General features: G+C 39.3%; 1 pseudogene; it reads right to left on the reverse strand.

The window, feature by feature from the left end:
• Window positions 1-4436: 4436 nt before the first annotated feature.
• LOC112320788 (melanoma inhibitory activity protein 2-like) lies at window positions 4437-6759 on the reverse strand (annotated as a pseudogene).
• Between the last annotated feature and the right edge of the window lie 7465 nt (window positions 6760-14224).

The raw sequence follows: 14224 nt of genomic DNA on the forward strand, positions 1-14224 counted from the left end.
AACTAGTTTTATTTGCTCTTTTTCATTTTTGAATATTGTACTTCCTGTGGAAGGCAGAAATGCTAGCTCTCTACTCTTACCTCTCACTTTTTGTCTTTGACTCCCATTGGGAGAAAATAATGAAAAGCCAGCTGCTGAAAAAGATTAAGGAATATGGTTTGCAGAGTCTCAGCCCACCTTGGAATCACAGAGCAGTATGGCAGTTCCTCAAAAGATTAAACTGAGAATTACCATATGGTCCAGCAACGCTCCTTCTGGGTTCAACAAGAATTGAAAGCAGGGGTTTGAAAAGATACTTGAACACCCAAGGTCACAGCAGCATTATTCACAATAGCCAAAATGTGGAAACAACCCAAGTGTCCATTGATAGATAAATGGATAAACAAAATGTGGTATCTGTATACAATGGAATAGTATTCAGTCTTAATAAAAGGAAGGAAATTCTGACAGATACTACAACGTCGATGAACCTTAGGGATTTTACATTAAATAAAATAAGCTAGACACAAAAGGACAAATACTGAATAATTCCACTGCTATGAAATACCCAGGAGACACAAATTTATAGAGACTGGAAGTAGAATAGTGGTTTCCAGGAGCTAAGGATGGGGGTGGGATTTTGTATTTAGTAAGTACAGTGTTTCAGTTTGGAATGACGAAAAAGTTTTTAAGATGTCTTGTGGTGAGAGTTGCACACTTAAAAATGGCTAAGACTGTAAATTTTATATATTGTGTATTTTACCACAACTAAAATAAAAAAAAACTACAGAGAAGACTATTGAGGGATAGAGCTTGGAGTTAGGAGATGTGGATGAGTAACAAGCATAACTGCTAATATCTATAATTCTTATGTAAGACTGCTGAGGCTTAGAATGTAATCACTTTATATCCTTTGCATTTGAGATGTTGTATTACGCTACAAAGAATTAAAGATATCAGGGTACATCCTTCCGTGCCAGGTAGTGTTCCCAAGTCACACAGAAGTACAAAGTCCTTCACATTTCACTGTATGGGAATACATGCCAGGCCCTAGACACATTCTATAGAAATGAGCCTGCTTTCTAGGAGGTTTTTCTGAAAACTATACTTTTTAATCTTTCAATATAGTTTACACACAATATTATCTTAGTTTCAGATGATATCAGCACAGTGATTAGACATTGATGTAACTAGAGGAGTGATCACCCTGGTAAGTCTGGTACCCAACTGACACCGCACATAGTTATTACAGTGTTATTAACCATATTCCCGAGGATGTACTTTAGAGCTCTGTGACTTATTTTGTAACTGGCAATTTCAAAACCATAATTTCCTTACCCTTTTCACCCATTTCCCCAACCCCTTCCCATCTGGCAACTGTCAGTTTGTTCTCTGTATCTGTAAGTTTGTTTATTTTGTTTTTTAGATTCCACATATAATTGAGATCATATGGTATTTGCCTTTATCTGTCTGACTTATTTCACTTAGCATAATACCTTTTAAGTCCACCCATGTTATCTCAAATGGAAAGATTCACTCTTTTTAATGGCTGAGTAATATTTCACTGTATATATATACTGCCTCTTCCTTATCCATTTTTCTATCAGTGGGCACTTAGGTTGCTCCAATATCTTGGTTATTGTAAATAATGCTGCAATGCTTGGCTATTGTAAATTGTGCTGCTATGAACATTGGGGTGCACAGGTTCTTTTGGATTGGTGTTTCAGGGTTCTTAGGGTATAATCCCAGCAGCGGAATTGCTGGGTCAAAGGGCAGTTCTATTTTTAGTTTTCTGAGGAAAGTCCATACTGTTTTCCACAGTGGCCTCACCAGTCTGCATTCCCACCAATAGTGTACTAGGGTTCCCTTTTCTCCACATCCTCTCGAATGTTTGTTTGTGGATTTATTTATGTTGGCCACTCTGACTGGTGTGAGATGGTACCTCACTGTGGTTTTAATTTGCATCTCCCTGATGGCTAGTGATGCTGAGCATCTTTTCATATGTCTCTGGGCCCTCTGTATGTCTTCCTTGGAGAAGTGTCTGTTCAAGTCCTTTGCCCATTTTTTAATTGGGTTGTTTGTCAAGTACTGGAAGCAACCTAAGTGCCCATCAGCAAACGAGTGGATCCAAAAACTATGGTATATTTACACAATGGAAGTCTATGCAGCAGAGAGAAAGAAGGAGCTTATACCCTTTGCAACAGCATGGATGGAACTGGAGGGCATTATGCTAAGTGAAATAAGCCAGGCGGTGAGGGACAAATACCATATGATCTCACCTTTAACTGGAACATAAGCAATAGAAGACAAAAGCAAACAGAATACAACCAGAGACTTTGAAGTTAAGAACAATCTAACAATAGCCAGGGGGGAGTGGGGTGGGGACAGTGGGAAGAGGGGATTATAGGAACTACTATAAAGGACACATGGACAAAATCAAGGGGGAGGGTGGAGGTTGGGGAGGGAGGTGGGTTCAGCTGGGATGGGGTGGAGGGATGGGGAGAAAAGGCATACAACTGTAATTGAATAACAATAAAAATTAAAAAAAAATAATGCTGCAGTGAACATAGGGATGCATATGTTTTTTCAAATTAGTGTTTTGGACTTCTTTAGATAAATACCCAGAATTGAAATTGCTGGGTCCTTCTTTGCCTCTTGCTGTAGCTTATTTTGTCTGATACAAGTATTCTTGCCCCAGCTTTTTTTCCATTTCCATTTGCATGAAATATCTTTTCCCATTTCTTTATTCTCGGTCTGTGTGTGTCTTTTGATCTGAAATGGGTCTTTTATAGGCAGCACACATATGGGTCTTGCTTCCTGATCCATTTAGCCTCCCTATCTCTATAGATTAGAACATTTAATCCACTTATATTATTGTCTACTTCATTTATAACTGTTCTTTTTTAATGTTTTCTAGCTCTGTTTTTATTTTACTATCTCTTTGTCAAAATTTTCACTGAGTTCATCTACTCTTCCCCTAAGTTCACTGCACATTCTTGTAAGCAGTGTTTTAAACTTTGTGTCTGATAGGCTGATTGTCTCCATTTTGTTTAGTTCTTTATATGGAATTTTGTTCTGTCCTTTCATTTAAGAACATGTTTCTTTGTCTTACAATGACAGGGAGTCTTACAAACAATGACTCCCTGTGTTTGTTTCCATCTATTAGGTGGATCTGCTATGTCTCCTGATCTTGGCAGGGTGATTTTATGAAGTAGGTGTCCTTTGGGGCCTAGTGACTCAGTCTTTGTGTTCATCTGAGACAGATGTTTCAGATGTGTACCTCGTGTGGGTTTTGTGTGCCCTCCTGTTGTATTTGAACCTTGATTGCTGTTGGCACATCAGTGGAAGAGATTGACCATCAACTTGATTGTGAAGGATGGCCGTGACTATTGCAGAGGTGCTGTTGTACAGGGGCTGACCCCATAGAGCAGGATATGCCTACTGAGTCCACCCTTTGGGTGTATCATTTGTGGAGGTGATTGGGTAGAGCTTGGTGTGATTAGAAGCTGGCCGCCAAATTTGTTGGTCCTAAAGTCTCTTGGGAGGGGCTTAGGCCAACATCAGTTACTGCCTATGCTCAGCCCAGGACACTTTGTAGCAGTCTGTAGATGGTTGCCCTTTGTGCTGGACTTGGAGGTGACCGGGAGAGGCTAAGCTTCAAACTGAGGCTAGCTGTCACTAGTGCTAGTGACAGCTAGCACTAGTTGGGGATGCTTAGCAAGAGGTATGGAGCATGCTGAAATCAGATGCCGCTTGTTTGGGGTTTGTGAACCTTTGTTAAATTTTAGAAGAGTCTGCATCATAAGCCAAGACAGGCTGTTTGCCTGCAAAAGCCACTGGAAGGGGCTTGGGTGGGCCTGCAACTTTGGAAGGATAGGGTCTCAAGGAACCACCAGGGCAGGGCAAACAGTGTTATCTAGGTTGGAGACACAGACTTAGCACCTACCTGCACCTGTAGGCTGTGTAGGCACAGGGCTCAACAAAGGAACAATGGTATCTACCAGCACTTTTTTTTTAATGAAAAAACTAGCTGATTCTATTATGATTATCAATGCCAAACAAATCTTTAAATCAATTAAAGTTTATTTAATCAAGCATAAAGTTTCTTTCACATTTGTCTACAATCATAAGAAATACAGTCCTTTGCTGACACAACCTTTGGAGTTTAAAACATCCCCAGCTGCAAGATACATATATTAGAAACTTCCATTATCTGTGTGATTGTGGATTCACTAATTAAATTAAAATAATTATACTATGCAGAATAAAATAAAATGGAAACAATTTACTCATAAGATTCATTGTTAAATCATCTTTATTTACAAAATACTATCCTGAGAATGTGATTCCATTAAGCTCCAGTTTCAGCATCAGTATAATCACTTAGGTAATAGCCGTTACTTAAACTGAAAATTAGAGAAGTAAAAATTACATTTGAAGACAGACCAAAAATATTGTCAAGTTTCTTGTGCTTTGGGATGTTCATTTAGTAGTAGGTTAATTCTAGGTGGAATTGACCCTGATGGGAACACACACCTACTTTCAGGGTGTGGGGGTAAGGGAAAACCTGGCCCTTGGAGGAAGATAATGAGCAAAAGCTCTCAGTGGATAAACATTTCTTACTGCAAATGGAGGAGGTGGTGGACCATGAAAGTCTCTTGAAGGAAAATAATCACGAGAAGCTCTACACATGCTTCCTGGAGGTAGAGGAAAAGAAAGACCTCTTCTCATACGTGGGTGCCTTGCATCCATTGGAAACAATGAAATTCTGATTGGAGGAACAAAGCCAGCCCCAGTCACATCACTTTTGGTGGGGAGAGATGCAGCAAACATTTAAATTTCCAAGATTGTCTTTGCTAACATTTCTATTGGATTCCATTTCCAAAGAGATTGGCCCAGTTGCTTTATCCAGTGATGGTACAGTAAAACTTCTGATTTCTTCTGGTCCAGACAGTCTACCAGTATTAGACTAAAATCTGTCTTCCCTTTGTGGAAGAAGAGCTGGAGTAGGATACGTTTGGCCCGATGGAGGAATTATCATCTTATGATCCTATTCCCATGGAGATCAAAGGGACTTAGGGTCAGAGGTGCCCTGTGAGGATCAGATAATTTATCATAGATTGATTCTCCTCTTTCGTTAGTAATCCGATGGTCCAGAGGATTTCCTGAGCCCCTTGAAACTCTTTCTCATCTCCCTGGAAGCAAAGGCAAGAGTCTGAGTGAACCCTCCAACAAAGTTGTATGGGAGAGAAAAGTTCTTGTTTCAGATGGTTGACCCAATGCTGAGGGACAATATGGGGAATGCTCTTTACCAAATGCCATATTTGGAACATCAACAACATGAGAATCTTTCTAAAAGTTTGAATTTAATCTCTGTTTCAGTTAATTTTTATCTGATGTAATAATTTTCTTTCTTTAAATCTTTGAGGTTTCCTTTAGCAGTCTGAGCTGCCAACCCATTATAATGTGCTTTTTTCTCATGGGAAATAATCTGCCTTTGATAAGAATGAATGGTTCTTTCCAATTCTTCTTCAAACTTTTTTGTTCACTTTCTATAAGTCTCCAGCTCTTCAGCTGCATGGCTGATCTATCTATTCATCTGCTTTAAAAAGTTTTTCCTTTCTCAAACCAGTAATGTTCTTCTACTGTTAACTTCCTGTGAAGAGTAATTTCATTTTCTTGATACAGTATAGTCATTAAGTTTGTGCTGAAGCTTTTGATTCTCATTTTCAAAATGTTCATTTTCTGACTGCAAAGATGCTTGTTCAGTCTGGAGATTTTTAATACACTCTGTAAGTGATTCCTTTTTTTTTTTATCAACTTCAGTTAATGAGTGTAAATTTACTTTCTTTCTCCTTCTAGCAAAGGAAGCCTTTAACTTAGCAGCATGATTGAGCTTCTTCAATGCTTCTTTTGGTTGATTATCTAAGAGTGCACCATTTTCTGAATTACTCTTCATTTTCAATCCCAAGTTATAGTCAGTTAAGTCTTCTCCAAGCACAGTAGCCCAATGTGGCATCTTTAGAAAGCATTCAGTCAGAGACTTGAGCTGATATTCTTTTTCGTATAGAACTTGTTTTGCATATATTTTGGAGTCTTCAAATATTATTTTCTGTTTTTTAACTTCACTCACTTGTTCTTTCAATTCTTCAGCATCTTGTAAAAGCTGTTTCTGGCTTTCCTGGAGTTGGGGATTTTCACTCAAAACATCTTTTATAGTTATCTTAATTCACTTCATTCATTAAAAATATTTTGAATGTTGTTTTGGCTTCAGCAACTTGTGATTTGAGTGATTTTGATTCATCTGCTAAGGACCATATCCTTTCTGAAATATCATCAATTCTTGTTTAAAATGTTTAGGTTGCTCTTCCTTTAATTCTTTTTCTAGAAAAAGTATTTCATCCTCAAAGTCAGATTTGGAACTGTTCAGTTTTTCACTGATTGCCTCCCAGCTTTGAGTTTCTGTTGGCTCCTTCTCAAAGCTGTAATCCTTTAATAACTCTAAAGCCTTCACACTCTTTGTAAGAGGCTAAATTTTTCAACTAGTTTACATTTTTATTTAATTAGTATAAAAAGTTCTACAGCAAGCTTTTTCTCTCTTTTCACATAAAGCTAGCTTCTAATTGATCAAAAACTTCACAAAGATAAGAAAACATAAAATCCAACGATAGCTGCACATATCAGCAATTTCCATGGAAAACCATAGGGACTAGGAACTTTTCTCATATCTTCAGGCAATGCTGCCTCAAGCAGCTTTTCCAGGACCAGCCCCAGGTATGGTTGAGGGGCAGTCCTGGGCTCCCAAGGTGTCCTGAGCAACCTTGGATATATGCAGCTGCTATACTCAAGGTTGCTTTGGATATAGCAGCTGCAGCCAGTTTGAGTTCTATCCAGAACCAAACTCATACCAGGCAACTGGACTAAACCACTGCAGAGCTTGCTGTGGGAGTTTGCTGGAAGGAATTTGGCCAATAGGCCTCAAGTGTCTACATTGCCCATGGGGGGGGTCCCAGGCTTCTACCTTACGCTTAGCATCCAGATGGTCTGAAAAGTCCCTCCCAGCACTTCTATCTGGGAGAATGGTGCCCTTCCAAGCGCTTACCCTAAAGACAGTCAATTAAGGTCCTCCTCCTATGTCCCTTGCTCTCATTCAGCTGCTGTCTTAGTGTTGGAGTTCAGAGTAAATGAGTTTTTCAATGAGTAAATCTGTGCATGGACCCTTCAGGAAGAATACCTGGGACTCCAGAAGCCCTCCATTTACTCTGCCAGAGTCCCTACTGGTTTTCATAGACAGAACTTTTGGGAAACCTTGGCTGAGGGGCCTGGTATGGGACTGGTCATCTTGCTCCTCAGGAGGAGACTTCTGTAGCTGAAATATACTTCCCATTTCTTAACTGCCATGAGTGTGGGGCTTGCCCAATGCATGTCTTCACCCTTCCTATCAGTCTTGATGTGGATTCTTCTGTATATCCTTAATTATAGGATTTCTGTTGAACTAGACTTCAGGTGGTTCTCAATGATGGATGTTCTGTAGTTTAGTTGTAATTCTGATGTGGTCATGGGAAGAGGTGAGCACAGTGTTTCTACCCATCATCATGACCAGAAGGCCTTTAGGAGCTATTCAATGCCAAATTCTATTTAAATAACAGGTCAAGAGTTATGAAAATACATTTATCCTTTTTGTTTAATAAATGTTTATTGAATGTTTCCATGCTCAGGAGCTTTTCCAGGGAAGCAGTGAACCAGAGAACTAAACAATAAAGACTCCCTGTCTGCTGAGTGGTTCAATTCTACCTTTGTGAGGCTGAGTTGAGTAAACTCTCCAGTGCAGCAGATGCATACAGTGCTGTGTGGGATATGCATGCTGGAAAGGCTATAGAAAGTGTGTGTTACTGGTGAAGCAGTTTTAAAGATAGCAGATGGGAAGACCTCGCTGAGAGTTATTTTAGCAAATACTCAGGGAAGTAGGGAGATATCTGAGTGCAAAGTTCCTAGTGCCCCTCATGCATTTGAAGAATAGCAGGGAGGCCAGTGAGACTAGAGCCATGGGCTGGGTTTAGAAATGGTCCCAAGGTCAGCGTGGGGAAGCTTCTGGAGTCAATGAAAGGATTTTGGCTTTTACCTGATCCAGATGGGAGCCACTGAGGAGCAGCTGGAGACTGATGTGCAGAAATCAGACAGGTAGCAGGGGTGGAGGCAGAAAGCTGTTAAAGCCAGGGGGTGCTAGACTAGTGCAGGCAGGGAGATGGGAAAAGTGGCCAGATATTAGATCTATTATGAAGGTAGAAGAAACGGGATTTCCTCCTTGCATTGGAGGTGGGTTCAAGAGAGAGGAATTAGAACTGACTGTAAGATTCCTGGCCTGTTAACTAGAAGAATTGAGTTGCTATTCCAGAGAAAGTTAATACTAAGGAGAGTTTGGTTTGGGGTATGTGGCATTTAGTAAGCATACTAAACATTTCAGTAGAGTGTAGGTGGGCAGTTAAAGATAACAGAATGAGTTCAGGGTTTGCGCTCAGATGGTGTTTAACATCTGGGGTAGGGTGGGATGGTGGAGGGAGTGAGGATAGCTGCAGAAAAGATGGGACTGAAGGTCTGAGAGCCCCTGTGCTTACTCCACGGATATAGAAAGAGTAGAGTAAGGACCCGGCTTGGGCAGTCTAACTATAGGGTCCTGGGCACATTGCTGAACCACTCTGAATCTCTGAATCTGTGTCTATAAGATGAGAATAGCTATACCCACCTCCCCAGATTGTTACAACTAATGAGGTAATTCATGCATGGACATTGCTTACCTTAGCACCCACTTCTCAACTCCCCTCTCCTAGCCTGAGTGATACAGTAGGGCCCACAGACCATTCCAAGCCATCTGATTGAAAACTTCTATAAGAAGCTTGGTAAAATTACAAGGGGAATATTCTCCACCTGCCTTAGCTATTTCCTTTCCGAGTCTTGCATTTTGTTGCTCTTGAGAGCATAAGTCATCTTTCATAGACCCTTTCCCTTTGCTGATTGCCTATATCTCCTTTTCTTCCAGCTTTTAAAAACTTAGCTGGGTTTCTGTTCCAGTTTGGCAAACACTATTCACATCTATGTGCCAAGATAAACTTGGGAGAGGGTTAATGTGTTAATGGTGCTAGTGGGTATTCGGTTAACCTTCTCAATCATCTGCAGTCAGTAGCTACAGGACCCCCTTCACACACTCCCCCAAAGTAGTTGCTGCCTAAAAACCTGCTGTTTTCCATTAGGGGGTGGGGGGAGGTGAGAAGCCAGGAAGCTGAGGTTTCTGAGAGGATCTGGAGAAAGAGGAAAATCATCATGTGCTGTGAAGTGCTTTTCACACACAACTGATAAATCATGCTGTTCTTGAAATTAAGATGTTGGCATTGAACAAACACAAATGTAGACTAAATATATGATTTTTCCATCCTGATTAACATCCCAATGGCCCTAACAATAGATCCACATAGTGAGAAGTGCTGTGGTATGCTTGGTCTTGTCTTGTTGCAGTTAGAAATATTGTAAGACCTAGTCAATCAGTGCAAGAAAAATAACTTGAAGGTGAAGTGCTTTCTGATAGTAGTTGTAGCATTCTTCCAAAATATACAGATTTAATGAAAAGAGGAAAAATTTAGTGTAGATAACACCAAAATTGAAAAACAAAGCCTGTTTCTAGGGAAGTAGCAATATTTTCATTTTTAATAGAAGCAGAATGTAACAATGAACGCTGAGAATTCTAATTCTTGACTAACTAATTCTAATTCCTAACTCAAGAGTCAGGAGTTGAATAAACTCTCTTATTTTTGTAGATTTAACAAATTAACTCAGAAGTCTGTTCCTGGCAAAGCTATGCATTCTGAAGATTTTGCAGCTCAGAATCTTGAATTTTCTAAGTTACTTTTCTATAAAAGTGTGCTTTGTTTTTCATTATTATTATCAAAGCAATAAAACTGCTCATGTCTCCCATAATTTCAGAAAGCACAGATAAACAAAAACACAAAGATCAATGACCTCACCTGATGACCTCACCCTTTCAGTAAGCAGGTTGACTATTTCAGTTATCATGTTGGTATTTGTACTTTGAGATTTTTTTCCCTGAGAACATTTTCCACTACCAAATGAGATAATGCTATAAATTGTATGTGGGGACATGCTTTTTTCATTGCACAACACATGTTGAGCATGTTTCCAGGGCAGCAGAGCATTGCCAGTGCCATGCAGTACTAGGGGCTGCATTCTAAGCCCAGCACAGTGTGTCTGGGCTGGTTTGTTAACATTAACAAGATTGACAGAGTCCCTGCCATGATGAAGCTGATAGTTTAGTGAGAAATAGGAAACTGTAATACACCACACAGTGATGTAGAAGAACAGGTATATGATAGAACCATAGATTTGTGGAAGGAGGTATTTAAGCTGACGCTTGAAAGATAAGTCAGGATTAACCAGACCAGGAGCAGAGGGGTAAAACTGGTTCGAAGGCTCTGTGAGGAAAAAAGTACTGGGGGTTCAGGAAATCAAGTGGAGGACAGTATGAGCATGGCCACTGAGTGTTGGGTAACCACACTGCTGAGTCCAGGTCAAACGTGAGATGAGCACTGTAATATATAACTGGGTGTTCGGAGTGTACCCTAAGCACACTGAGAAGCTGTGAAAGGTTTTGAGCAGAATGACAATCAGGTTTGAGTTTTGGGAAGATTACTAGAGCTAAAACTCAAGTGTGGAGAGAGGCTTGGCAGGGCCCTGGAATGTGACAATGATACCAAGGAGGAGGCCTATACAAAGTTTGGAAAGTAGAAATAGAGAGAACAAGGTTGATTCAAGAAATACTTAGGAAGTAGATAGGAAACAACTTTCATTTTGTTTGTAATTGGCATGAAGATAGGCCTGCACATCCCCCTAACAAAGGACTTGTCCCACTGCAGGGAGGGCTGTCAGCCACTCCTAACTATTTCCCAAGGCCCCTCTCTATTGGGCAGCTCATATCCAGTGACTGACTGAGGTGGAGCCACAAAAATCAACTGAACCTGGAACAATGTTCACAGACCATTCAGCTTCCACATCCTTTGTGGGCTCCATGAGGCCATTATTGGGCCTACATCACCACAGCTCAGGTTCTGTTTGTGCTTAGTCCTACCACTACTTTTTCCTCCCCACAGAAGTCCACCCCAAGAGTACAGGAGGGAACTATGTGTGGCTTCTGGGTTTCTGGTGGCATTATTCATTGTCATTGAGAACTCAAACAGAAGAACCAAGGTTGGAGAGAAGGATGTAGATGATGAGCTTAGCACAGGGGGGGTCCCTGTGAAATTGGGGTCCTTATAGCTTATTCTAGTGGAGACACCAGTAGGTGAGTCAACTAGGCATTCGGTTTTGAGGTTAAGTCTGATTTGAAGCTGCATGGTCACAGATGTATTTCTTGCTGTCTTTTGCTGGCATCTCTGTGCTCCTGCTATTCTGAAAGAATTAGTTTCTTAAATATACTTAATTCTCTTTTATCTCTGGGTCCTTATACATGCTATTGTCTGTGCCTGGAACATTCTTCTTTTCCCTTTGTGTTCTTCCCCTGCTTAATTTCTACTCGTAGTGATAACATGACTTCTACCAGGAAGTTATCCCAGTTGCACACGGATCTGGTTTAGGGACCTGGCCAACACACTCCCAGACCATCCCATATCCCAGCCCTTGTCATGTGATAATTGTGATTTTCTTTGTGTTCTCCCCAAAGTTTATAAATTTCATGAGGGAAAGGAATTTGTCTTGAGTTGTTGAAAGATTTAACCCCAGCACTTCCCATGGTCATGACACCAAGGAAGTTATCAGTAAGTAATTGTTGCATGAGCCATTGCCATTTGAAAGACAGACTTAGAAAGAAGCAGAGGAATGCTGACATTTAATGTAAAGTTAGAAGCAGAAAATACTAAGGGATGTGTGGCCAAGAGGTAAGGGTAACTTTTTAAAAAACTTTTATTTATTTTTTTATCACCATTTATTTCCCCATACCCTTTCCACCTCTAACCAATCCCCTTGCCCCTACAATCACCCCATCATTTTCTGTATCCATGAGCTCTTCCTTTTTTAAATTTTTTGCTCAGTCCCAGCCTTAACTCCGAGAGCTGTCAGCCTGCTTTCTATCTACGAGTCTGTCTTATTTATTAACAGAATTTAATAAACTAATATTGTTGGACATTTAGATTCTCCCAACATTTTTATTATAAATAATAAAATGTTTATTATTAAATAGATTATTAAATCTGTTATTATTACTATTAATAATATTATTATTAAACAGATTATTAAATCTGTCTAATAAATAAGTCTGCCTTATTTATTAAACTAATATTGTTGGATATTTAGGTCCTCCCAACATTTTAAACAATTTGTTATTACAATGTTATCACAAATGCTCTTCAACACAAAGATTTTGTGCACATTTTAAATTATGTTCTTAGAATAAATTGATGAAAGTGGAATTGCTGTGTCAAAATTTTCATGTAATTTGAATTTTGATATCTAATAGTGATAATTTATCTATCAGAAACATTGTGTCATTTTTGTGCTTATTTCTCAGCCCTGAATTATTTAACAATTTAGTATAAAGCTTTTGTTCATTTATTTATTAATTTTTATATTATGGTAAAGCCTTTATGATATAAAATGTACAAGCCAGGGGCACTAAGTACATTCATAATGTTGTACAGCCATTACCACTGTCCATTTCCGGAACTTTTTTTCATCATCCCAATCGGAGAGCATTCCCTCCTCAATTATTTCAGGAAATTATTTGCATGGCTTTGGAAGGAATTTTTTGTTTTATTGCCATTTCTTCCAGCAACAGAATGTTAATTCACTCTAAAAGTTCTAATACTTCATTAGGCCAGTTACTGGGAACCTGGGTGAATAGTTATATCATTATGCCAAGGAATGGAGTTTTGAGAAAATAGTATTCAGGCCCACAATGCCATAAAATAGATAGCCCTTAGGCTTTTGTAGACTCAGAAGAGCATCCTTTTGTAATATTCAAGAGCTCCTCAATCAATCTAGTAATATGAAATACACAAAGACCAACATGTTTAGGATTTTAGAAGCTTATCCTAAACTAGAAATAAGACACAGAGGGGTTCTCTTTGTTTTTATTGCAGGTGTAATGTATAATCCTAAGTATTGATGAGGTGTAGTTTACCTAAGTGGTAGCAATTTTAAGAAAACTGAAAAGAAAAACTTAGTCTTTGCTTTGAAATGATTTCCCAGAAATGAAAGATTATATTAATATTTTTAAAAATTTCCATAGCACCTTCTGGGGTGCTCATGAAAAGTCAGAATAACCCAAGAATGAGAGGGCATGGGATCGAGAGGAGCGTATATTTGGACTTGATATGGATCCTGAGGTTAAGTAAGGTATGTCTGGAGACTCACTTCAAACAATGGCAGTTTGCAGCTCTGCTAATTATTGGCTCTAGCCTATCTTCTTCTGTTAGGATTACTAAGCAAAAAGGTATTGTGTTGAACCTCTGGGCATAACAGGAGGGAGAATTTATGGAGGATTAGGCTTTCTTTCATCTTTTTACCTTTAAATAGGGCAACAAGTTTAACAAACTGAATTAAAGGGAGGTACTTTCTTAAAGGCTTTGAAGTTTTTCTTTGCAAACAGAGTTGAATTGATTTGAGCCCATTCCCTTCAAAGTAAAAGCCCTACAAGCAAATTTCCTTTATACAGTCCTTGCTCTTTGTGAATTAACAGAGATAATACAGTAAAAAAGAGGACCTGATAAGAAGTAGGAGCAAGCCAACCCCTTTAGAATATTAATAAATCTGATGAGCTCCTAAAGTGACAGAACAATTTCTTTTAATGATTAAAAAGTTTTCTTCTGCACTCTGGAAGCATTAAAACCTTAGGATGGTAATAAGGTTAACATGGAAAAAATTCAAATAATAATATGACCCTATGATATCTGCCTCTCAGATATCGGCCAAATATTGTCCATTGGTGGGGCTCTCTATGTTTTAGTCTCTGAAAAAAAAGCCCAACAAAATCATGAGTAAAATATTTCAAAATAGCCAAAATTTATGTCTTATATAAGTCACCAGTTTTGGTGGTCACCCTACCTTCAGGATACTTTCCTGATTGAGTGTACCCTGCAGCAGGCTTATAGCAGCCTTGATTCCCCTGCGGGCTCTGCCACTTACCAGCTTTCATTCCCCATGGTCTTTCTGGGACTCAGTTCTGTCATTTATGCAATGGCAACAT

The sequence above is a fragment of the Desmodus rotundus genome, chromosome 8 (assembly GCF_022682495.2).
Source record: "Desmodus rotundus isolate HL8 chromosome 8, HLdesRot8A.1, whole genome shotgun sequence".
Classification (NCBI taxonomy): Eukaryota; Metazoa; Chordata; class Mammalia; order Chiroptera; family Phyllostomidae; genus Desmodus; species Desmodus rotundus.